This window comes from Melanerpes formicivorus, unplaced genomic scaffold (genome assembly GCF_026170545.1).
Source record: "Melanerpes formicivorus ecotype bairdi unplaced genomic scaffold, bMelFor1.0.p_v2 SCAF_193, whole genome shotgun sequence".
NCBI lineage: Eukaryota > Metazoa > Chordata > Aves > Piciformes > Picidae > Melanerpes > Melanerpes formicivorus.
In genome coordinates this window covers 44,607-69,735 of record NW_027142545.1, presented here as the reverse complement: position 1 = coordinate 69,735, position 25,129 = coordinate 44,607, and the positions used below count along the sequence as shown (strand labels likewise).

General features: G+C 69.9%; 1 long non-coding RNA gene across 1 annotated transcript in view; it reads left to right on the top strand.

Annotated features, from left to right (window-relative positions):
* LOC137457708 (uncharacterized) overlaps positions 1-20,709 on the top strand; it is a 41,443-nt gene extending 20,734 nt beyond the window's left edge. The window contains exon 3 of the long non-coding RNA XR_010991391.1: positions 20,547-20,709. This is a non-coding gene — a long non-coding RNA (uncharacterized lncRNA). The remainder of the gene's footprint in view (positions 1-20,546) is intronic.
* Positions 20,710-25,129: the final 4,420 nt, after the last annotated feature.

Here is a 25,129-nt window from a genome sequence, read left to right as displayed (position 1 = left end):
CAGCCCAGCCCCTTCCCCAGCCCTGCCCTGGCCCAGCCCCAGCCCAGCCCCTTCCCCAGCCCTGCCCCGGCCCAGCCCCAGCCCCTGCCCAGCCCCTGCCCTGGACCCAGCCCCAGCCCAGCCCCAGCTCCAGCCCCAGCCACAGCCCAGCCCCAGCCCTGGACCCAGCCGCAGTCTTAGCCCCGGGCCCAGCCCAGCCCTAGCCCAGCCCCAGCCCAGCCCAGCCCCAGCCCCATCCCCAGCCCAACCCCAGCCCAGCTCCATCCACAGCCCAGCCACAGCCCTGGACCCAGCCCCAGTCCAGCCCCAGCCCCAGCCCTGCCCTAGCCCAGCCCCAGCCCTGGACCAAGCCCCACCCCTCAGCTGAACCCAGCCCCAGCCTGGCCCCAGCCCTGCCCTAGCTCCAGCCCTAGCCCTGTCCCCAGCCTCGGCCCGTGCCCCAGCCCCAGTACCAATCCTGCCCCATCCCAGCCCCCAGACCCAGCCCTGCCCCCGGCCCAGCCCCAGAGCCAGACTGGCCCCAGCCCTGTCCCGAGCCCCAGCCACAGCCCAGCCCCAGGCCCAGCCCCAGCCTAGCCCCAGCCCAAACCTCATCCTTGACCCCAGCCGATCCCCAGCCCTGCCCCAGCCCCAGCCCCAGCCCAGCCTCATCCCCAGCCCAGGCCCAGTGCTGCCCCGGCCACAGCCCAGCCCTGCCCCAGCCCAGCCCTGCCCCGGCCCAGCTCCAGCCCAGCCCCAGCCCCAGCCCTGACCCAGCCCAGCCCCAGCCACAGCCCAGCCACAGCCCTGGATCCAGCCCCAGTCGCAGCCCCGGCCCCAGCCCAGCCCCAGCCCCACCCTCAGCCCCAGCCCAGCTCCAGCCACAGCGCATCCACAACCCTGGACCCAGCCCTGGACCAAGCCCCACCCCTCAGCCAAACCCAGCCCCAGCCTGGCCCCAGCCCTGCCCTAGCTCCAGCCCTAGCCCTGTCCCCAGACTCGGCCTGTGCCCCTGCCCCAGTCCCAGTCCTGCCCCATCCCAGCCCCCAGCCCCAGCCCCGCCCTCAGCCCAGCCCCGGTCCCAGCCCAACACAAGCCCTGGCCCAGCCCCAGCCCAAACCTCATCCTTGCCCCCAGCCCTGGCCCAGCCCTGCCCCAGCCGCAGCCCCAGCCCCAGACCAGCCCCAGCCTCAGTCCTGCCCCAGCCCCGGCCCCAGCCCCAGCCCCAGCCCTGCCCCCAACCCAGCCCCAGCCATGCCCCCAGCCCAGACCTGTCCCCAGCCCCAGCCCAAGGCCCAGCCTCCAGCCTACTCAAGCCCCAGCCCCGGCACCAACCTCAGTCCCAGCCCTACCCAAGGCCCCAGGCCCTGCCCCCAGCCCCTGCCCCCAGCCCAGCCCCAGCCCTGCGTCAGCCCTGCCCCAGCCCTAGTCCCCAGCCCACACCCAGCACAGCACCAGCACAGCCCCAGCCCTAGACCCAGCACCAGCCCCAGCCCCAGCCCAGCCCCTGCCCTGGACCCAGCCCCAGCCCCACCCCAGCCTCATCCCCAGCCCAGGCCCAGCGCTGCCCCGGCCACAGCCCAGCCCTGCCCCAGCCCAGTACTGCCCCAGCCCCAGCCCTGCACCGAACCCAGCCCCAGCCCGACCCCAGCCCTGCCCCAGCCCCAGCCCAGCCCCAGCCCCAGCCCCAGCCCTGCCCCAGCCTAGCCCAGCTCCAGCCCTGGATCCAGCCCCAGTCGCAGCCCCAGCCCCAGCCCAGCCCTAGCCCAGCACCAGCACCATCCTCAGCCCCATCCCAGCTCCAGCCACAGCCCAGCCACAGCCCTGGACCCAGCCCCAGCCCAGCCCCAGCCCCAGCACTGCACCGATCCCAGCCCCAGCCCTGCACCGATCCCAGCCCCAGCCCCAGCCCCACCCCCGGCCCCATCCCCGGCCCCAGCCCATCCCTAGCCCAGCCCTGTCCCAGCCCCAGCCCTAGCCCAGCCCTGCCCTGCCCCAGTCCCAGCCCCAGCCCCAGCCCTGGCCTCAGCCCAGCCTAGCCGCAGCCCTGCCCCAGCCCCACGCCTAGCCCATCCGTGCCCTCAGCCCAGCCCCAGCCCCAGCCCTGCCCCCAGCCCCAGCCCCAGCCCCAGCCTGGCCCCAGCCCTGGCCCCAGCCCCAGCCCAGCCCAGCCCCAGGCCCAGCCCAAGCCTAGCCCCAGCCCTGCCCCAGCCCCAGCCCCTGGCTGGACCTCAGTCCTGCCCCAGCCCTGGCTCCTACCCCAGCCCTGGCACCAGCCCCAGCCCCAGCCCTGCCCGTGCCTTGGTTCCAGCCCCAGCCCCAGCCCAAGGCCCAGCCTCAAGCCTAGTCCTGCCCCAGCCCTGGCCCCAATCCAGCCCCAGCCCTACCCCTACCTCAGCCCTAGCCCCAGCCCTGTCCGCAGCCCCAGCCCCAGCACCAACCTCGCCACCAGCCCAGCCCCAGCCCCAACCTTGGCCCCAGCCCAGCCCCAGTTCAAGGTCCAGCCTCAAGCCTAGTCCTGCCCCAGCCCCAGCCCTGGCCCCAGACTCGGCCCTAGCCCAACCCCAGGCCTAGCCCTGTGCCAGCCCTACCCCAGCCCAGCCCCGGTCCCAGCCCAGCCCAAGCCCTGGCCCAGCCCCAGCCCAAACCCCATCCTTGCCCCCAGCCCAGCCCTAGCCCTGGCCCAGCCCCAGCCCCACCCCCGGACTCATCCCCGGTCCCAGCCCAGCCATAGCCCAGCCCTCCCCCAGCCCCCGCCCTGACCAGCCCCAGCCCTGCACCGAACCCAGCCCCAGCCCTGCCCCAGCTCTGGCCCCAGCCCTGTCCCCTGACCCGGCCCCTGCCCCAGCTCCAGCCCTACCTCAGGCCCCAGACCTGCGTCAGCCCAGCTACAGCCCCACCCCAGCCCCTGCCCTGGACCCAGCCCCAGCCCCACCCCAGCCTCATCCCCAGCCCAGGCCCAGCCCTGCCCAGGCCCAGCCCCATCCCCGGCCCCAGCCCAGCCCTGCCCCAGCCCCAGCCCTGCACCGAACCCAGCCCCAGCCCGGCCCCAGCCCTGCCCCAACCCAGCCCTGCCCTGGCCCAGCCCCAGCCCAGCCACAGCCCCAGCCCTGCCCCAGCCCAGCCCAGCCACAGCCCAGCCCCAGCCTCAGCCCCAGCCCCAGCCCAGCCCCAGCCCCAGCCCCAGCCCTGCACCGAACCCAGCCCCAGCCCCAGCCCCACCCCCGGCCCCATCCCCGGCCCCAGCCCATCCCTAGCCCAGCCCTGTCCCAGCCCCAGCCCTGCCCCAGCCCAGCCCAGCCACAGCCCAGCCCCAGCCTCAGCCCAGCCCAGCCACAGCCCAGCCCCAGCCTCAGCCCCAGCCCCAGCCCAGCCCCAGCCCCAGCCCCAGCCCTGCACCGAACCCAGCCCCAGCCCCAGCCCCACCCCCGGCCCCATCCCCGGCCCCAGCCCATCCCTAGCCCAGCCCTGTCCCAGCCCCAGCCCTAGCCCAGCCCTGCCCTGCCCCAGTCCCAGCCCCAGCCCTGGCCTCAGCCCAGCCTAGCTGCAGCCCTGCCCCAGCCCCAGGCCTAGCCCAGCCGTGCCCTCAGCCCAGCCCCAGCCCCAGCCCTGCCCCCAGCCCCAGCCCCACCCCAGCCTCATCCCCAGCCCAGGCCCAGCCCTGCCCAGGCCCAGCCCCATCCCCGGCCCCAGCCCAGCCCTGCCCCAGCCCCAGCCCTGCACCGAACCCAGTCCCAGCCCGGCCCCAGCCCTGCCCGAACCCAGCCCTGCCCCGGCCCAGCCCCAGCCCAGCCACAGCCCCAGCCCTGTCACGAGCCCCAGCCACAGCCCAGCCCCAGGCCCAGCCCCAGCCTAGCCCCAGCCCAAACCTCATCCTTGACCCCAGCCGATCCCCAGCCCTGCCCCAGCCCCAGCCCCAGTCCAGACCCTGCCCTGGACCCAGCCCCAGCCCCACCCCAGCCTCATCCCCAGCCCAGGCCCAGTGCTGCCCCGGCCACAGCCCAGCCCTGCCCCAGCCCAGCCCTGCCCCGGCCCAGCTCCAGCCCAGCCCCAGCCCCAGCCCTGACCCAGCCCAGCCCCAGCCACAGCCCAGCCACAGCCCTGGATCCAGCCCCAGTCGCAGCCCCGGCCCCAGCCCAGCCCCAGCCCCACCCTCAGCCCCAGCCCAGCTCCAGCCACAGCCCATCCACAACCCTGGACCCAGCCCTGGACCAAGCCCCACCCCTCAGCCAAACCCAGCCCCAGCCTGGCCCCAGCCCTGCCCTAGCTCCAGCCCTAGCCCTGTCCCCAGACTCGGCCTGTGCCCCTGCCCCAGTCCCAGTCCTGCCCCATCCCAGCCCCCAGCCCCAGCCCCGCCCTCAGCCCAGCCCCGGTCCCAGCCCAACCCAAGCCCTGGCCCAGCCCCAGCCCAAACCTCATCCTTGCCCCCAGCCCTGGCCCAGCCCTGCCCCAGCCGCAGCCCCAGCCCCAGACCAGCCCCAGCCTCAGTCCTGCCCCAGCCCCGGCCCCAGCCCCAGCCCCAGCCCTGCCCCCAACCCAGCCCCAGCCATGCCCCCAGCCCAGACCTGTCCCCAGCCCCAGCCCAAGGCCCAGCCTCCAGCCTACTCAAGCCCCAGCCCCGGCACCAAACTCAGTCCCAGCCCTACCCAAGGCCCCAGGCCCTGCCCCCAGCTCCTGCCCCCAGCCCAGCCCCAGCCCTGCGTCAGCCCTGCCCCAGCCCTAGTCCCCAGCCCATACCCAGCACAGCACCAGCACAGCCCCAGCCCTAGACCCAGCACCAGCCCCAGCCCCAGCCCAGCCCCTGCCCTGGACCCAGCCCCAGCCCCACCCCAGCCTCATCCCCAGCCCAGGCCCAGCGCTGCCCAGGCCCAGCCCCATCCCCGGCCCCAGCCCAGCCCTGCCCCAGCCCCAGCCCTGCACCAAACCCAGCCCCAGCCCGGCCCCAGCCCTGCCCCAACCCAGCCCTGCCCTGGCCCAGCCCCAGCCCAGCCACAGCCCCAGCCCTGCCCCAGCCCAGCCCAGCCACAGCCCAGCCCCAGCCCCACCCTCAGCCCCAGCCCAGCTCCAGCCCCAGCCCAGCCCCAGCCACCGCCCAGCCCCAGCCCTGGACCCAGCCCCAGCCCCAGCCCTCTCCCAGGCCCCGCCGCAGCCCCAGCCCCAGCCCCACCCCCTGCCCCAGCCCCGGCCCCAGCCTCAGCAAAGCCCCACTCACGGCCCCATCCCCGGCCCCAGCCCAGCCCTGTCCCCAGCCCAGCCTTGCCCCGGCCCAGCCCCAGCCCAGCCCCAGCCCTGCCACTGCCCAGCCCCAGCCACAGCCCAGTCCCAGCCCTGGATCCAGCCCCAGTCGCAGCCCCAGCCCCAGCCCAGCCCTAGCCCTAGCCCAGCCCCAGCCCCACCCTCAGCCCCAGCCCAGCTCCAGCCACAGCCCAGCCACAGCCCTGGACCCAGCCGCAGCCCAACCCCAGCCCCAGCCCTGCCCTAGCCCAGCCCCAGCCCTGTACCAAGCCCCACCCCTGAGCCGAACCCAGCCCCAGCCTGGCCCCAGCCCTGCCCTAGCTCCAGCCCTAGCCCTGGCCCCAGCCTCGGCCCGTGCCCCAGCCCCAGTCCCAGTCCTGCCCCATCCCAGCCCCCAGCCGTAACTCTGCCCCCAGCGCAGCCCCAGACCCAGACTGGACCTAGCCCTGTCCCCAGCCCCAGCCACAGCCCAGTCCCAGGCCCAGCCCCAGCCTAGCCCCAGCCCTGCCCCAGCCTCAGGCCCAGGCCTGACCTCAGCCCTGCCCCAACCCTGGCTCCTGCCCCAACCCTGGCTCCAGCCCCAGCCCCAGCCCTGCGCCAACCCAGCCCCAGCCCAAGGCCCAGCCTCAAGCCTAATCCTGCCCCAGCCCTGGCCCCAATCCAGCCCCAGCCCCACCCCTACCTCAGCCCTAGCCCCAGCCCTGCCCTCAGCCCAGCCCCGGTCCCAGCCCAGCCCAAGCCCTGGCCCAGCCCCAGCCCAAACCTCATCCTTGCCCCCAGCCCAGCCCCAGCCCTGCCCCAGCCTCAGCCCCAGCCCCAGCCCAGCCCCAGCCCCAGCCCCAGCCCTGCACCGAACCCAGCCCCAGCCCCAGCCCCACCCCCGGCCCCATCCTCGGACCCAGCCCCAGCCCTAGCCCAGCCCTGCCCTGCCCCAGTCCCAGCCCCAGCCCTGGCCTCAGCCCCAGCCCCAGACCCAGCCTGGCCCCAGCCCTGGCCCCAGCCCCAGCCCAGCCCCAGGCCCAGCCCAAGCCTAGCCCCAGCCCTGCCCCAGCCCCTGCCCCTGCCCTGTCCCCAGCCCCGGCCCCTGCCCCACCCCCAGCTGTAGCCCCAGGCACTGCCCTCAGCCCCAGCCCCAGCCCCAACCTCGGCCCCAGCCCAGCCCCTTCCCCAGCCCTGCCCCGGCCCAGCCCCAGCCCAGCCCCTTCCCCAGCCCTGCCCCGGCCCAGCCCCAGCCCCTGCCCAGCCCCTGCCCTGGACCCAGCCCCAGCCCAGCCCCAGCTCCAGCCCCAGCCACAGCCCAGCCCCAGCCCTGGACCCAGCCGCAGTCTTAGCCCCGGGCCCAGCACAGCCCTAGCCCAGCCCCAGCCCAGCCCAGCCCCAGCCCCATCCCCAGCCCAACCCCAGCCCAGCTCCATCCACAGCCCAGCCACAGCCCTGGACCCAGCGCCAGCCCAGCCTCAGCCCCAGCTCTGCCCTAGCCCAGACCCAGCCCTGGACCCAGCCCCATCCCAGCCCCCAGCCCCAGCCCTGCCCCCGGCCCAGCCCCAGACCCAGACTGGCCCCAGCCCTGTCCCGAGCCCCAGCCACAGCCCAGCCCCAGGCCCAGCCCCAGCCTAGCCCCAGCCCAAACCTCATCCTTGCCCCCAGCCCAGCCCCAGCCCTGCCCCAGCCCCAGCCCCAGCCCCAGCCCTGCCCCGGCCCAGCCCCATCCCAGCCCCTGCCCTGGACCCAGCCACAGCCCAGCCCCAGCCACAGCCCCAGCCCAGCCACAGCCCCAGCCCTGCCCCAGCCCAGCCCAGCCACAGCCCAGCCCCAGCCCCACCCTCAGCCCCAGCCCAGCTCCAGCCCCAGCCCAGCCCCAGCCACCGCCCAGCCCCAGCCCTGGACCCAGCCCCAGCCCCAGCCCTCTCCCAGGCCCCGCCGCAGCCCCAGCCCCAGCCCCACCCCCTGCCCCAGCCCCGGCCCCAGCCTCAGCAAAGCCCCACTCACGGCCCCATCCCCGGCCCCAGCCCAGCCCTGTCCCCAGCCCAGCCTTGCCCCGGCCCAGCCCCAGCCCAGCCCCAGCCCTGCCACTGCCCAGCCCCAGCCACAGCCCAGTCCCAGCCCTGGATCCAGCCCCAGTCGCAGCCCCAGCCCCAGCCCAGCCCTAGCCCTAGCCCAGCCCCAGCCCCACCCTCAGCCCCAGCCCAGCTCCAGCCACAGCCCAGCCACAGCCCTGGACCCAGCCGCAGCCCAACCCCAGCCCCAGCCCTGCCCTAGCCCAGCCCCAGCCCTGTACCAAGCCCCACCCCTGAGCCGAACCCAGCCCCAGCCTGGCCCCAGCCCTGCCCTAGCTCCAGCCCTAGCCCTGGCCCCAGCCTCGGCCCGTGCCCCAGCCCCAGTCCCAGTCCTGCCCCATCCCAGCCCCCAGCCGTAACTCTGCCCCCAGCGCAGCCCCAGACCCAGACTGGACCTAGCCCTGTCCCCAGCCCCAGCCACAGCCCAGTCCCAGGCCCAGCCCCAGCCTAGCCCCAGCCCTGCCCCAGCCTCAGGCCCAGGCCTGACCTCAGCCCTGCCCCAACCCTGGCTCCTGCCCCAACCCTGGCTCCAGCCCCAGCCCCAGCCCTGCGCCAACCCAGCCCCAGCCCAAGGCCCAGCCTCAAGCCTAATCCTGCCCCAGCCCTGGCCCCAATCCAGCCCCAGCCCCACCCCTACCTCAGCCCTAGCCCCAGCCCTGCCCTCAGCCCAGCCCCGGTCCCAGCCCAGCCCAAGCCCTGGCCCAGCCCCAGCCCAAACCTCATCCTTGCCCCCAGCCCAGCCCCAGCCCTGCCCCAGCCTCAGCCCCAGCCCCAGCCCAGCCCCAGCCCCAGCCCCAGCCCTGCACCGAACCCAGCCCCAGCCCCAGCCCCACCCCCGGCCCCATCCTCGGACCCAGCCCCAGCCCTAGCCCAGCCCTGCCCTGCCCCAGTCCCAGCCCCAGCCCTGGCCTCAGCCCCAGCCCCAGACCCAGCCTGGCCCCAGCCCTGGCCCCAGCCCCAGCCCAGCCCCAGGCCCAGCCCAAGCCTAGCCCCAGCCCTGCCCCAGCCCCTGCCCCTGCCCTGTCCCCAGCCCCGGCCCCTGCCCCACCCCCAGCTGTAGCCCCAGGCACTGCCCTCAGCCCCAGCCCCAGCCCCAACCTCGGCCCCAGCCCAGCCCCTTCCCCAGCCCTGCCCCGGCCCAGCCCCAGCCCAGCCCCTTCCCCAGCCCTGCCCCGGCCCAGCCCCAGCCCCTGCCCAGCCCCTGCCCTGGACCCAGCCCCAGCCCAGCCCCAGCTCCAGCCCCAGCCACAGCCCAGCCCCAGCCCTGGACCCAGCCGCAGTCTTAGCCCCGGGCCCAGCACAGCCCTAGCCCAGCCCCAGCCCAGCCCAGCCCCAGCCCCATCCCCAGCCCAACCCCAGCCCAGCTCCATCCACAGCCCAGCCACAGCCCTGGACCCAGCGCCAGCCCAGCCTCAGCCCCAGCTCTGCCCTAGCCCAGACCCAGCCCTGGACCCAGCCCCATCCCAGCCCCCAGCCCCAGCCCTGCCCCCGGCCCAGCCCCAGACCCAGACTGGCCCCAGCCCTGTCCCGAGCCCCAGCCACAGCCCAGCCCCAGGCCCAGCCCCAGCCTAGCCCCAGCCCAAACCTCATCCTTGCCCCCAGCCCAGCCCCAGCCCTGCCCCAGCCCCAGCCCCAGCCCCAGCCCTGCCCCGGCCCAGCCCCATCCCAGCCCCTGCCCTGGACCCAGCCACAGCCCAGCCCCAGCCACAGCCCCAGCCCAGCCCCAGCCCAGCCACAGCCCAGCCCCAGCCACAGCCCTAGCCCAGCCCCAGCCCAGCCTCAGCCCCACCCTCAGCCCTAGCCCAGCTCCAGCCACAGCCCAGCCACAGCCCTGGACCCAGCCCCAGCCCCACCCCAGCCCAGCCTCATTCCCAGCCCAGGCCCAGCCCTGCTCCAGCCCCAGCCCCAGCCCCAGCCCCAGCCCCACCCCCGGACCCAGCCCCACCCCCGGACCCATCCCCGGTCCCAGCCCAGCCGTAGCCCAGCCCCAGCCCCACCCTCAACCCCAGCCCAGCTCCAGCCACAGCCCAGCCACAGCCCTGGACCCAGCCCCAGCCCAGCCCCAGCCCCAGCCCTGCCCTAGCCCAGCCCCAGCCCTGGACCAAGCCCCACCCCTCAGCTGAACCCAGCCCCAGCCTGGCCCCAGCCCTGCCCTAGCTCCAGCCCTAGCCCTGTCCCCAGCCTCGGCCCGTGCCCCAGCCCCAGTACCAGTCCTGCCCCAGCCCAGCCCCCAGCCCCAGCCCTGCCCTCAGCCCAGCCCCATCCCAGCCCCCAGACCCAACCCTGCCCCCGGCCCAGCCCCAGAGCCAGACTGGCCCCAGCCCTGTCCCGAGCCCCAGCCACAGCCCAGCCCCAGGCCCAGCCCCAGCCTAGCCCCAGCCCAAACCTCATCCTTGACCCCAGCCGAGCCCCAGCCCTGCCCCAGCCCCAGCCCCAGCCCAGCCCCTGCCCTGGACCCAGCCCCAGCCCCTCCCCAGCCTCATCCCCAGCCCAGCCCCAGCCACAGCCCAGCCCCAGCCCTGGACCCAGCCGCAGTCTTAGCCCCGGGCCCAGCCCAGCCCTAGCCCAGCCCCAGCCCATCCCAGCCCCAGCCCCATCCCCAGCCCAACCCCAGCCCAGCTCCATCCACAGCCCAGCCCCTGCCCTGGACCCAGCCCCAGCCCCACCCCAGCCTCATCCCCAGCCCAGCCCCAGCCACAGCCCAGCCACAGCCCTGGATCCAGCCCCAGTCGCAGCCCCGGCCCCAGCCCAGCCCCAGCCCCACCCTCAGCCCCAGCCCAGCTCCAGCCACAGCGCATCCACAACCCTGGACCCAGCCCTGGACCAAGCCCCACCCCTCAGCCAAACCCAGCCCCAGCCTGGCCCCAGCCCTGCCCTAGCTCCAGCCCTAGCCCTGTCCCCAGACTCGGCCTGTGCCCCTGCCCCAGTCCCAGTCCTGCCCCATCCCAGCCCCCAGCCCCAGCCCTGCCCTCAGCCCAGCCCCGGTCCCAGCCCAGCCCAAGCCCTGGCCCAGCCCCAGCCCAAACCTCATCCTTGCCCCCAGCCCAGGCCCAGCCCTGCCCCAGCCGCAGCCCCAGCCCCAGCCCAGCCCCAGCCTCAGTCCTGCCCCAGCCCCGGCCCCAGCCCCAGCCCCAGCCCTGCCCCCAACCCAGCCCCAGCCATGCCCCCAGCCCAGACCTGTCCCCAGCCCCAGCCCAAGGCCCAGCCTCCAGCCTACTCAAGCCCCAGCCCCCGGCACCAACCTCAGTCCCAGCCCTACCCAAGGACCCAGCCCCTGGCCCCAGCCCTGCGTCAGCCCTGCCCCAGCCCTAGTCCCCAGCCCACACCCAGCACAGCACCAGCACAGCCCCAGCCCTGCCCCAGCACCAGCCCCTGCCCCAGCCCAGCCCCTGCCCTGGACCCAGCCCCAGCCCCACCCCAGCCTCATCCCCAGCCCAGGCCCAGCGCTGCCCCGGCCACAGCCCAGCCCTGCCCCAGCCCAGCCCTGCCCCAGCCCAGCTCCAGCCCAGCCCCAGCCCCAGCCCTGCCCCAGCCCAGCCCCCAGCCACAGCCCAGCCACAGCCCTGGATCCAGCCCCAGTCGCAGCCCCGGCCCCAGCCAGCCTCGGCCCAGCCCCAGCCCAGCCCCAGCCCCACCCTCAGCCCCAGCCCAGCTCTAGCCACAGGCCATTCACAGCCCTGGACCCAGCCCTGGACCAAGCCACACCCCTCAGCCAAACCCAGCCCCAGCCTGGCCCCAGCCCTGCCCTAGCTCCATCCCTAGCCCTGTCCCCAGACTTGGCCTGTACCCCTGCCCCAGTCCCAGTCCTGCCCCATCCCAGCCCCCAGCCCCAGCCCTGCCCTCAGCCCAGCCCCGGTCCCAGCCCAGCCCAAGCCCTGGCCCAGCCCCAGCCCAAACCTCATCCTTGCCCCCAGCCCAGCCCCAGCCCTGCCCCAGCCCCAGCCCTGCCCCAGCCTCAGTCCTGCCCCAGCCCTGCCCCCAACCCAGCCCCAGGCATGCCCCCAGCCCAGACCTGCCCCCAGCCCCAACCCAAGGCCCAGCCTCCAGCCTACTCAAGCCCCAGCCCCGGCCCCAACCTCAGCCCCAGCCCTACCCAAGGCCCCAGCCCCTGCCCCCAGCCCCTGCCCTGAGCCCAGCCCCAGCCCTGCGTCAACCCTGCCCCAGCCCTAGTCCCCAGCCCATACCCAGCACAGCACCAGCACAGCACCAGCCCCAGCCCCAGCCCAGCCCCTGCCCTGGACCCAGCCCCAGCCCCACTCCAGCCTCATCCCCAGCCCAGGCCCAGCCCTGCCCCGGCCCAGCCCCAGCCCCAGCCCCAGCCAAACCCCACTCACGGCCCCATCCCCAGCCACAGCCCAGCCCTGCCCCAGCCCAGCCCTGCCCTGGCCCAGATCCAGCCCAGCCCCAGCCCCAGCCCTGACCCGGCCCAGCCCCAGCCACAGCCCAGCCACAGCCCTGGATCCAGCCCCAGTCGCAGCCCCAGCCCCAGCCCAGCCCTAGCCCTAGCCCAGCCCCAGCCCCACCCTCAGCCCCAGCCCAGCTCCAGCCACAGCCCAGCCACAGCCCTGGACCCAGCCGCAGCCCAACCCCAGCCCCAGCCCTGCCCTAGCCCAGCCCCAGCCCTGTACCAAGCCCCACCCCTGAGCCGAACCCAGCCCCAGCCTGGCCCCAGCCCTGCCCTAGCTCCAGCCCTAGCCCTGGCCCCAGCCTCGGCCCGTGCCCCAGCCCCAGTCCCAGTCCTGCCCCATCCCAGCCCCCAGCCGTAACTCTGCCCCCAGCGCAGCCCCAGACCCAGACTGGACCTAGCCCTGTCCCCAGCCCCAGCCACAGCCCAGTCCCAGGCCCAGCCCCAGCCTAGCCCCAGCCCTGCCCCAGCCTCAGGCCCAGGCCTGACCTCAGCCCTGCCCCAACCCTGGCTCCTGCCCCAACCCTGGCTCCAGCCCCAGCCCCAGCCCTGCGCCAACCCAGCCCCAGCCCAAGGCCCAGCCTCAAGCCTAATCCTGCCCCAGCCCTGGCCCCAATCCAGCCCCAGCCCCACCCCTACCTCAGCCCTAGCCCCAGCCCTGCCCTCAGCCCAGCCCCGGTCCCAGCCCAGCCCAAGCCCTGGCCCAGCCCCAGCCCAAACCTCATCCTTGCCCCCAGCCCAGCCCCAGCCCTGCCCCAGCCTCAGCCCCAGCCCCAGCCCAGCCCCAGCCCCAGCCCCAGCCCTGCACCGAACCCAGCCCCAGCCCCAGCCCCACCCCCGGCCCCCATCCTCGGACCCAGCCCCAGCCCTAGCCCAGCCCTGCCCTGCCCCAGTCCCAGCCCCAGCCCTGGCCTCAGCCCCAGCCCCAGACCCAGCCTGGCCCCAGCCCTGGCCCCAGCCCCAGCCCAGCCCCAGGCCCAGCCCAAGCCTAGCCCCAGCCCTGCCCCAGCCCCTGCCCCTGCCCTGTCCCCAGCCCCGGCCCCTGCCCCACCCCCAGCTGTAGCCCCAGGCACTGCCCTCAGCCCCAGCCCCAGCCCCAACCTCGGCCCCAGCCCAGCCCCTTCCCCAGCCCTGCCCCGGCCCAGCCCCAGCCCAGCCCCTTCCCCAGCCCTGCCCCGGCCCAGCCCCAGCCCCTGCCCAGCCCCTGCCCTGGACCCAGCCCCAGCCCAGCCCCAGCTCCAGCCCCAGCCACAGCCCAGCCCCAGCCCTGGACCCAGCCGCAGTCTTAGCCCCGGGCCCAGCACAGCCCTAGCCCAGCCCCAGCCCAGCCCAGCCCCAGCCCCATCCCCAGCCCAACCCCAGCCCAGCTCCATCCACAGCCCAGCCACAGCCCTGGACCCAGCGCCAGCCCAGCCTCAGCCCCAGCTCTGCCCTAGCCCAGACCCAGCCCTGGACCCAGCCCCATCCCAGCCCCCAGCCCCAGCCCTGCCCCCGGCCCAGCCCCAGACCCAGACTGGCCCCAGCCCTGTCCCGAGCCCCAGCCACAGCCCAGCCCCAGGCCCAGCCCCAGCCTAGCCCCAGCCCAAACCTCATCCTTGCCCCCAGCCCAGCCCCAGCCCTGCCCCAGCCCCAGCCCCAGCCCCAGCCCTGCCCCGGCCCAGCCCCATCCCAGCCCCTGCCCTGGACCCAGCCACAGCCCAGCCCCAGCCACAGCCCCAGCCCAGCCCCAGCCCAGCCACAGCCCAGCCCCAGCCACAGCCCTAGCCCAGCCCCAGCCCAGCCTCAGCCCCACCCTCAGCCCTAGCCCAGCTCCAGCCACAGCCCAGCCACAGCCCTGGACCCAGCCCCAGCCCCACCCCAGCCCAGCCTCATTCCCAGCCCAGGCCCAGCCCTGCTCCAGCCCCAGCCCCAGCCCCAGCCCCAGCCCCACCCCCGGACCCAGCCCCACCCCCGGACCCATCCCCGGTCCCAGCCCAGCCGTAGCCCAGCCCCAGCCCCACCCTCAACCCCAGCCCAGCTCCAGCCACAGCCCAGCCACAGCCCTGGACCCAGCCCCAGCCCAGCCCCAGCCCCAGCCCTGCCCTAGCCCAGCCCCAGCCCTGGACCAAGCCCCACCCCTCAGCTGAACCCAGCCCCAGCCTGGCCCCAGCCCTGCCCTAGCTCCAGCCCTAGCCCTGTCCCCAGCCTCGGCCCGTGCCCCAGCCCCAGTACCAGTCCTGCCCCAGCCCAGCCCCCAGCCCCAGCCCTGCCCTCAGCCCAGCCCCATCCCAGCCCCCAGACCCAACCCTGCCCCCGGCCCAGCCCCAGAGCCAGACTGGCCCCAGCCCTGTCCCGAGCCCCAGCCACAGCCCAGCCCCAGGCCCAGCCCCAGCCTAGCCCCAGCCCAAACCTCATCCTTGACCCCAGCCGAGCCCCAGCCCTGCCCCAGCCCCAGCCCCAGCCCAGCCCCTGCCCTGGACCCAGCCCCAGCCCCTCCCCAGCCTCATCCCCAGCCCAGCCCCAGCCACAGCCCAGCCCCAGCCCTGGACCCAGCCGCAGTCTTAGCCCCGGGCCCAGCCCAGCCCTAGCCCAGCCCCAGCCCATCCCAGCCCCAGCCCCATCCCCAGCCCAACCCCAGCCCAGCTCCATCCACAGCCCAGCCCCTGCCCTGGACCCAGCCCCAGCCCCACCCCAGCCTCATCCCCAGCCCAGCCCCAGCCACAGCCCAGCCACAGCCCTGGATCCAGCCCCAGTCGCAGCCCCGGCCCCAGCCCAGCCCCAGCCCCACCCTCAGCCCCAGCCCAGCTCCAGCCACAGCGCATCCACAACCCTGGACCCAGCCCTGGACCAAGCCCCACCCCTCAGCCAAACCCAGCCCCAGCCTGGCCCCAGCCCTGCCCTAGCTCCAGCCCTAGCCCTGTCCCCAGACTCGGCCTGTGCCCCTGCCCCAGTCCCAGTCCTGCCCCATCCCAGCCCCCAGCCCCAGCCCTGCCCTCAGCCCAGCCCCGGTCCCAGCCCAGCCCAAGCCCTGGCCCAGCCCCAGCCCAAACCTCATCCTTGCCCCCAGCCCAGGCCCAGCCCTGCCCCAGCCGCAGCCCCAGCCCCAGCCCAGCCCCAGCCTCAGTCCTGCCCCAGCCCCGGCCCCAGCCCCAGCCCCAGCCCTGCCCCCAACCCAGCCCCAGCCATGCCCCCAGCCCAGACCTGTCCCCAGCCCCAGCCCAAGGCCCAGCCTCCAGCCTACTCAAGCCCCAGCCCCGGCACCAACCTCAGTCCCAGCCCTACCCAAGGACCCAGCCCCTGGCCCCAGCCCTGCGTCAGCCCTGCCCCAGCCCTAGTCCCCAGCCCACACCCAGCACAGCACCAGCACAGCCCCAGCCCTGCCCCAGCACCAGCCCCTGCCCCAGCCCAGCCCCTGCCCTGGACCCAGCCCCAGCCCCACCCCAGCCTCATCCCCAGCCCAGGCCCAGCGCTGCCCCGGCCACAGCCCAGCCCTGCCCCAGCCCAGCCCTGCCCCAGCCCAGCTCCAGCCCAGCCCCAGCCCCAGCCCTGCCCCAGCCCAGCCCCAGCCACAGCCCAGCCACAGCCCTGGATCCAGCCCCAGTCGCAGCCCCCGGCCCCAGCCCAGCCTCGGCCCAGCCCCAGCCCAGCCCCAGCCCCACCCTCAGCCCCAGCCCAGCTCTAGCCACAGGCCATTCACAGCCCTGGACCCAGCCCTGGACCAAGCCACACCCCTCAGCCAAACCCAGCCCCAGCCTGGCCCCAGCCCTGCCCTAGCTCCATCCCTAGCCCTGTCCCCAGACTTGGCCTGTACCCCTGCCCCAGTCCCAGTCCTGCCCCATCCCAGCCCCCAGCCCCAGCCCTGCCCTCAGCCCAGCCCCGGTCCCAGCCCAGCCCAAGCCCTGGCCCAGCCCCAGCCCAAACCTCATCCTTGCCCCCAGCCCAGCCCCAGCCCTGCCCCAGCCCCAGCCCTGCCCCAGCCTCAGTCCTGCCCCAGCCCTGCCCCCAACCCAGCCCCAGGCATGCCCCCAGCCCAGACCTGCCCCCAGCCCCAACCCAAGGCCCAGCCTCCAGCCTACTCAAGCCCCAGCCCCGGCCCCAACCTCAGCCCCAGCCCTACCCAAGGCCCCAGCCCCTGCCCCCAGCCCCTGCCCTGAGCCCAGCCCCAGCCCTGCGTCAACCCTGCCCCAGCCCTAGTCCCCAGCCCATACCCAGCACAGCACCAGCACAGCACCAGCCCCAGCCCCAGCCCAGCCCCTGCCCTGGACCCAGCCCCAGCCCCACTCCAGCCTCATCCCCAGCCCAGGCCCAGCCCTGCCCCGGCCCAGCCCCAGCCCCAGCCCCAGCCAAACCCCACTCACGGCCCCATCCCCAGCCACAGCCCAGCCCTGCCCCAGCCCAGCCCTGCCCTGGCCCAGATCCAGCCCAGCCCCAGCCCCAGCCCTGACCCGGCCCAGCCCCAGCCACAGCCCAGCCACAGCCCTGGATCCAGCCCCAGTCGCAGCCCCGGCCCCAGCCCAGCCCTAGCCCAGCCCCAGCCCAACCCCAGCCCCACCCTCAGCCCCAGCCCAGCTCCAGCCCCAGCCCAGCCCCAGCCCTGCCCTAGCCCAGCCCCAGCCCTGGAGCAAGCCCCACTCCTCAGCCAAACCCAGCCCCAGCCTGGCCCCAGCCCTGCCCTAGCTCCAGCCCTAGCCCGGTCGCCAGCCTCGGCCCGTGCCCCTGCCCCAGTCCCAGTCCTGCCCCATCCCAGCCTCCAGCCCCAGCCCTGCCCTCAGCCCAGCCCCAGACCCAGCCTGGCCCCAGCCCAGACCCAGCTCCAGCCCCAGCCTAGCCCCAGCCCTGCCCCAGCCGCAGCCCCAGGCCTGACCTCAGCCCTGCCCCAGCCCTGGCTTCTGCCCCAACCCTGGCTCCAGCCCCAGCCCCAGCCCGGCCCAAGCCTTGGTTCCAGCCCCAGCCCCAGCCCTGCGCCAACCCAGCCCCAGCCCAAGGCCCAGCCTCAAGCCTAGTCTTGCCCCAGCCCTGGCCCCAATCCAGCCCCAGCCCTACCCCTACCTCAGCCCTAGCCCCAGCCCTGTCCGCAGCCCCAGCCCCAGCCCCAGCCCCACCCTCGCCACCAGCCCAGCCCCAGCCCCAACCTTGGCCCCAACCCAGCCGCAGTTCCAGGCCTGCCCCAGCCCTCCCCCTTCCCCGGCCCCAGCCCCGGCCCCAGACTCGGCCCCAGCCCAGCCCCAGGCCTAGCCCTGTGCCAGCCCTACCCCAGCCCAGCCCCGGTCCCAGCCCAGCCAAGCACTGCCCCAGCTCTGGCCTTAGCCCTGTCCCCAGCCCCGGCCCCTGCCCCACCCCCAGCCGTACCCCAGCCCTGCCCTCAGCCCCAGCCCCAGCCCCAGCCCCAGCCCCACCCTCGGCCCCAGCCAATTCCCTAGCCCTGCCCTGGCCCAGCCCCAGCCCAGCCCCTTCCCCAGCCCGGCCTCGGCCCAGCCCCAGCCCCTGCCCAGCCCCTGCCCTGGACCCAGCCCCAGCCCCAGCCCAGCCTCATCCCCAGCCCAGGCCTAGCCCTGCCCTCAGCCCCAGCCCTAGCCCAGCCCTGCCCTCAGCCCCAGCCCAGGCCCAGCCCCACCCTCGGCCCCAGCCCAGCCCTTGCCCCAGCCCTGCCCCGGCCCAGCCCCATCCCAGCCGCTGCCCTGGACCCAGCCACAGCCCAGCCCCAGCCACAGCCCCGGCCCAGCCCCAGCCCAGCCACAGCCCAGCCCCAGCCACAGCCCCAGCCCAGCCCCAGCCCCAGTCGCAGCCCCGGCCCCAGCCCAGCCCTAGCCCAGCCTCAGACCCACCCTCAGCCCCAGCCCAGCTCCAGCCACAGCCCAGCCACAGCCCTGGACCCAGCCCCAGCCCCACCCCAGCCCAGCCTCATTCCCAGCCCAGGCCCAGCCCTGCCCCAGCCACAGCCCCAGCCCCAGCCCCAGCCCCAGCCCCAGCCCCACCCCCGGACCCATCCCCGGTCCCAGCCCAGCCGTAGCCCAGCCCTGCCCCAGCCCCTGCCCTGCCCAGCCCCAGCCTGGCCGCAGCCCTGCCCCAGCTCTGGCCCCAGCCCTGTCCCCAGCCCCGGCCCCTGCCCCAGCCCCAGCCCTAGCCCAGCCCTGCCCTCAGCCCCAGCCTTTGTCCCTGCCCCACCCTCGGCCCCAGCCCAGGCCCAGTCCCAGCCCAGCCCCTGCCCTGGACCCAGCCCTGCCCCAGCCCAGCCCAGCTCCACCCCTGGATCCAGCCCCAGTCGCAGCCCCAGCCCCAGCCCCAGCCCTGCCCCGGCCCAGCCCCATCCCAGCCCCTGCCCTGGACCCAGCCACAGCCCAGCCCCAGCCACAGCCCCAGCCCAGCCCCAGCCCAGCCACAGCCCAGCCCCACCCACAGCCCCAGCCCAGCCCCAGCCCAGCCCCATCCACAGCCACAGCCCCAGCCCTGGACCCAGACCCAGTCGCAGCCCTGGCTCCAGCCCAGCCCTAGCCCAGCACCAGCACCATCCTCAGCCCCAGCCCAGCTCCAGCCACAGCCCAGCCACAGCCCTGGACCCAGCCCCAGCCCAGCCCCAGCCCCAGCCCCAGCCCTGCACCGATCCCAGCCCCAGCCCCAGCCCCACCCCCGGCCCCATCCCCGGCCCCAGCCCATCCCTAGCCCAGCCCTGTCCCAGCCCCAGCCCTAGCCCAGCCCTGCCCTGCCCCAGTCCCAGCCCCAGCCCTGGCCTCAGCCCAGCCTAGCCGCAGCCCTGCCCCAGCCCCACGCCTAGCCCATCCGTGCCCTCAGCCCAGCCCCAGCCCCAGCCCTGCCCCCAGCCCCAGCCCCAGACCCAGCCTGGCCCCAGCCCTGGCCCCAGCCCCAGCCCAGCCCAGCCCCAGGCCCAGCCCAAGCCTAGCCCCAGCCCTGCCCCAGCCCCAGCCCCTGGCCGGACCTCAGTCCTGCCCCAGCCCTGGCTCCTACCCCAGCCCTGGCACCAGCCCCAGCCCCAGCCCTGCCCGTGCCTTGGTTCCAGCCCCAGCCCCAGCCCAAGGCCCAGCCTCAAGCCTAGTCCTGCCCCAGCCCTGGCCCCAATCCAGCCCCAGCCCTACCCCTACCTCAGCCCTAGCCCCAGCCCTGTCCGCAGCCCCAGCCCCAGCACCAACCTCGCCACCAGCCCAGCCCCAGCCCCAACCTTGGCCCCAGCCCAGCCCCAGTTCAAGGTCCAGCCTCAAGCCTAGTCCTGCCCCAGCCCCAGCCCTGGCCCCAGACTCGGCCCCAGTCCAACCCCAGGCCTAGCCCTGTGCCAGCCCTACCCCAGCCCAGCCCTGGTCCCAGCCCAGCCATAGCCCAGCCCTCCCCCAGCCCCCACCCTGACCAGCCCCAGCCCTGCACCGAACCCAGCCCCAGCCCTGCCCCAGCCCCAGCCCTGCACCGAACCCAGCTCCAGCCCTACCTCAGGCCCCAGACCTGCGTCAGCCCAGCTACAGCCCCACCCCAGCCCCTGCCCTGGACCCAGCCCCAGCCCCACCCCAGCCTCATCCCCAGCCCAGGCCCAGCCCTGCCCAGGCCCAGCCCCATCCCCGGCCCCAGCCCAGCCCTGCCCCAGCCCCAGCCCTGCACCGAACCCAGCCCCAGCCCGGCCCCAGCCCTGCCCCAACCCAGCCCTGCCCCGGCCCAGCCCCAGCCCAGCCACAGCCCCAGCCCTGCCCCAGCCCAGCCCAGCCACAGCCCAGCCCCAGCCCCACCCTCAGCCCCAGCCCAGCTCCAGCCCCAGCCCAGCCCCAGCCACCGCCCAGCCCCAGCCCTGGACCCAGCCCCAGCCCCAGCCCTCTCCCAGTCCCCCGCCGCAGCCCCAGCCCCAGCCCCACCCCCTGCCCCATCCCCGGCCCCAGCCCAGCCCTGTCCCCAGCCCAGCCTTGCCCCGGCCCAGCCCCAGCCCAGCCCCAGCCCTGCCACAGCCCAGCCCCAGCCACAGCCCCGTCCCAGCCCTGGATCCAGCCCCAGTCGCAGCCCCAGCCCCAGCCCAGCCCTAGCCCAGCCCCAGCCCCACCCTCAGCCCCAGCCCAGCTCCAGCCACAGCCCAGCCACAGCCCTGGACCCAGCTGCAGCCCAACCCCAGCCCCAGCCCTGCCCTAGCCCAGCCCCAGCCCTGGACCAAGCCCCACCCCTGAGCCGAACCCAGCCCCAGCCTGGCCCCAGCCCTGCCCTAGCTCCAGCCCTAGCCCTGTCCCCAGCCTCGGCCCGTGCCCCAGCCCCAGTCCCAGTCCTGCCCCATCCCAGCCCCCAGCCATAACTCTGCCCCCAGCGCAGCCCCAGACCCAGACTGGACCCAGCCCTGTCCCCAGCCCCAGCCACAGCCCAGTCCCAGGCCCATCCCCAGCCTAGCCCCAGCCCTGCCCCAGCCTCAGTCCCAGGCCTGACCTCAGCCCTGCCCCAACCCTGGCTCCTGCCCCAACCCTGGCTCCAGCCCCAGCCCCAGCCCTGCGCCAACCCAGCCCCAGCCCAAGGCCCAGCCTCAAGCCTAATCCTGCCCCAGCCCTGGCCCCAATCCAGCCCCAGCCCCACCCCTACCTCAGCCCTAGCCCCAGCCCTGTCCGCAGCCCCAGCCCTGGACCCAGCCCCAGTCGCAGCCCGGGCCCCAGCCCAGCCCCAGCCCAGCCCCAGCCCCACCCTCGGCCCCAGCCCAGCCCCAGCCCCAGCCCTGCCCTCGCCCAGCCCCAGCCCTGGACCAAGCCCCACCCTTCAGCCAAACCCAGCCCCAGCCTGGCCCCTGCCCTGCCCTAGCTCCAGCCCTAGCCCTGTCCCCAGCCTCGGCCCGTGCCTGTTGTCGGACAAGAGGGGACATGGGTCCCAGGAACACCTGTGCAATTCAGGCCTTGAAGAATTCTCTGTTGATAATATACTGGCAGAGAGGAGATGTGAGAAAGTGCTGATTGCTTGGTATGCTGAAGTCCAGCTGCCCCTGAGATGGGAGGCAAGCAAGATAAGGAGGAGGCGAGATCTGGGAAAGAGAGCAATTAGGCCGGATGGAAGAATTCCACAGAGTTGTGAAAACAATGATGTAACCTTTTAGAGAGCAACCAATAATATGTTGCCAAGTGGGCATAATTATAGCAAACTGTATATAAGATGTGTCTGATGCTCAATAAAGTGGAATCCGCTGATCAAATTGGTCGTTAAAGCGGCCCCCTTCTTGCAGTAAGAGGCGCTCGAACACGGGACCCTAATGAAGACAAAGGTTAGGGTTTAAGAAGTTCTTCGGGACGTTGGGAGATTCGCAGTAAACCGGGAGGCAAGAAGACGGCCGGCCCGGGATAGCAGTACCGGAGGCTGCAAGAAAAGGGAAGACAGCCTTGAAGCCGAAGACGCTGTAGAGCCGGAAACTGCTTAAACGAGGTCTGTGCGCACAGGTATTAACGTTTAAATACGGTTATGGATAGGCAGGCAGCGTATGATTTATTTATATGCTTGTTAGAAAAGCGACAGTGTAAGTTAAATTTTACAAAGGAGTTGGTGCCGCTGTTAAGCTATGCAGAAGAGTTAGGATATTTTAAGGACCCAAATGAGGTGTTTGAAAAATTGCAGTGGAAAAAGCCTGGACAAGACTTGTGGCTGCATGGCTTAGGTGATGAAAAACGAGCAAAGGAGTGTGGAAAATGGTGGAAGATGGTTATGACAGTACTGGATCAGCATCGTGCTGAGCAAATGGCAGCTTATCAAGCCAGGGTACGTTTAGATTATACGGACCCAAATGGAGCAAGTGTTACACATGCTGGGTTGCCTTTGTCAGAAGAGGTTCAGGATTATTTAAGAAAGGAGAAGGCTGCGTGTGTAAAAGGGTTAGGTGGCAGAGTCGAATTACAATCTGTAACACAGGACTCTGCTGAGGAGCCTTCCCCGTCTCTTTTAGCTGAGCAAATTGTACAGGAGAAGAAAGTAGGTGAGGGAGAGAAGACAAACAGGGCGATAGATCCTGGAGGTGGTGTTAAAGATCATGCAAGAAAGCACGCAGAGTATTGGCGAAAGGTTGCAGAGCACTTAAACGCCGAAGGAGATCAGGAAGGGTTTAGCCGGCTGGCTGCTTCACATCAAGCTTTTCCAGTGATGTATACACAGGTCCCTGGGGAGCAAAATGTTGTTCAGGCTGATGTAACCCAATTGCCATGGAAATTGTTATCTCAATTAAGACAGACTGCGAGTCAGTTTGGGATTCAATCTGAACCAGCTAGACAGATGATTGATTTTATTTACATGAACTATAATATGTTGCCTAGAGATTCTTATAATGTTACGAAGCTGATCCTAACAGCATCTCAATTTATGACATTTTTGAATGAGTGGGAACACCTAGCTAGACAAGCAGCTGGAGTACAAAGACAGCAAAACAATCCATTATTTGGTGTAACAGTAGATCAGTTGTGTGGAACGGGACAGTATGAGAGACCAGAGTTACAGGCACTTTTACAGCCGCCTGTTTTGCAAGCATCAGCCCAGATAGTGAGGATGGCTTTTGACAAGCAGAAGGATGGAAATGCAAATCCTCACTATATGGGAATTAAGCAAGGTAGACAGGAACCTCTTGGTGAATTTGTGGATAAGTTGCTTGCCGCACTTAGAGCAGCAAGCGTAGGAGAAGGTATCCGAGAGGCAATTTTAAGGCAGTGTTTAATGCAGAATGGGAACCAGCAGACACAGCAGCTTATTACATCAGCAGATCCTAGATGGACGGTAGCCGAATTGTTGCAGAGGGCTCAGGACTTGCCAAGCAATCCGATGGCCATGTTGACGGAGGTGATTGATAAGGGATTGCAAAAACAGGCTGAGGTGTTGTCAATGACAATGACAAAACAGCTTGAGCATAGTCAGCAGGTTATGTCAGCCTTAGTACCTTTGCGCACAGACTCGAAAGGGCAAGGCCGACCCTATAAGCAGTCATCAGACGAAATACAGTGTCATCGAAAAGCGTAAGGCGGAGATATCGTCTAAAGTAATGCCTGGACTTTTGGCCCATAGATCCGCTTTAGGGCATTTCCCTAGCGGAGATAGTTATTTTGATGAAGCTTGTTGGAGAGAATACAGGAACAAGTTGTGGGACTTGGTTATAGATGGTGATAAAACTGCTATAAAGCTGCAAAAGTCGTGGCGAGAATGCATGAACTGTGTTAAAACCTACGAACTGAAACAGCGAATGGCTGCTGCAGTTAGAGCAACTTTGTCAGGACGAGATGCAGCGCCAGGTGTATCTGAGTTGCAGCTGAAAGATGTGTCTGAGAACTGTCGACCGATCGACCGGGGCCGCCCCCGATACATCTTGCGGCGACCACACCGCGTTTACCGGCCGTCACCACTGCCGTTTGCACACAGCGGGGAAAAAGCCGGAAAAAGGCAGTTCAGTGTGTTCGACCCCCTTTTTATCAACACCTTCCTCTGACATCGCCAGCGACGGCTCGGATTCGGAAGACAATACCGGCAGCGAGGAATTCAAACAGCGCCGACTTTGCTTTATGGCCCCTCTTACAAAAAATGGAGCGCTTGGAGGCTCGCGGTTACAGCGTTCCTGCCACCGCACTCCTCCCGCGAGCCCTGCCGGCCCCCCGCGGACACCGACGGCTCCGACCAAGGCGGTACCGGCTGACGCACCACCGACACCGACAGCGCCGACAGTAGCAGCGGAGCAGCTGCCACGGCAGCAGCCCCCACCCCTTTCCCCCGCAGCGGCTTTAGCCGCACTACTCTGTTTTGATTTAAAGCAACAGTACTCATTTTGTCATTTCTGATTGTAACGTCTTTCAGAGATTTGTTATTTAGAGTTTTGTTAAGTTTTTCTAATAAGCATAATGAATAAGTAAGCATTTGGTATTTATAAGTACTTAGTACATAGTAATTGCAGTAAGGTGTATGCACTTAGTTAAGAGTTCAAATTGTAAGATTTTCTTTTGGTTCGAACCTTCTTAGTTGTCTGCCTAGGCATTTCAAAGGAGCTCCATGTAATATAGTTAAGGAATGTATAAACAGCTTTTAATTTTGGAAAGTGTTTTTTAGTTAATGTAACAATTTTATTTCTTTTTAGACACTGATTTGATGGATTAATTTTAACATAGTTTTTTAAGGTCTTAAGGATTTTTTGGTATTAGCATAAGTTAAGGTTTGTAGTAAATAGGTATTAATTTTAACAACTATTCCTTCACTAATGTGCAGAAGAACCAAGACTGAGAGGAAACAGCATTTCCCATGAAGTCGAACATCGATCACAATAACTGTTATGATAATCTGGGGTCAAAAGCATCAATCAAAAAAATATTTTGTCCTGAATGCTGAATTTGAAAATAGGCAGTTTGGGCTGGTAAATACAGAAAACCTATTTTGTGGTGAGAAAAAGGATTTAAATCCCCATGGAAAATTATTGAAAGGGATTGGCATAAGTGGGAAATAAAGACTAGAGAAATTTTAGTTGGGAAATATCAGGAATAATTAAAAGGATTAGTAAAAGGAAAAGTAAGAGACATAAGATTTTGAAGGAAGAGGAATTGAAATAACAAAAGCACAATGGGAAATGGTAAACAAACTAACCAAGGAAGTAGAGAAGAGACTCCAAATGGAATTTTGAAGTGGGTTAAGGAGTTAAAAAATCTGTAGGGCTCCTGGAGAATGTAACTACTGCCGAGAAGAAAATACACCCGGCTGCTGGTTGCACCCCAGCAGGCCGAGGAGGCAGAGTTCACATATACTGGTGGAGCCTAATTTTGATCCTAACCCTATTTGCACATAAGGAGTCCAATCAAGATCATAAACCACGTTCCCATGTGTGGATGAATTCTCTTTCAACATCAGTAATGATATACAGATTAAAAGGAGCTCAGATCATAACCCCATTAATCATATTGATGATAGCACCATTTGAAGTAAGGTCATGGGAACAAAACACTTATCTGCATCTATTGAAAGGGATAGTGAATAGTTATAATTTGACTGATTGTTGGATCTGTTCCCGGCTACCTAAAAATTCGGCCCATGGGCTTCCTTTAATAGGAACAGCCTTTCCTAATGTAACAGAAATACAAAAGTATTCCAAAATCATAAGCATGAGGGTCATGTGGAGATCCCACAATCTCAATTAAGGTGGAAATTACAATTTGAGGAACCTTTACATGCAAATATGCCAGTACCTTGTGTCCAACGATGTTGGGAAATAACTATAGGCAAGAGTAAAGGGGGAAATAGAACTGACCCTGGATGTGGAGATGTAATTTTTTATAGGGCAATATTCAAAGTGTTCACAAAAGTGTTCAGTTATGGAGAAGCAAATATGTGGAATCTTGATCAGACCAGAGAGAAAAGACTTGAACTTGAAAAAGCAATGGTAAATTTTTCTGCTACAGTTGAAATTATGATGAATGCAAGCATAGATGCAATAAAAGTGCAGCAAATTGAAATCAGTAGTCTCTCGAAAATATCTACTCAGAATAGATTAGCTTTGGACTTTTTATATAAG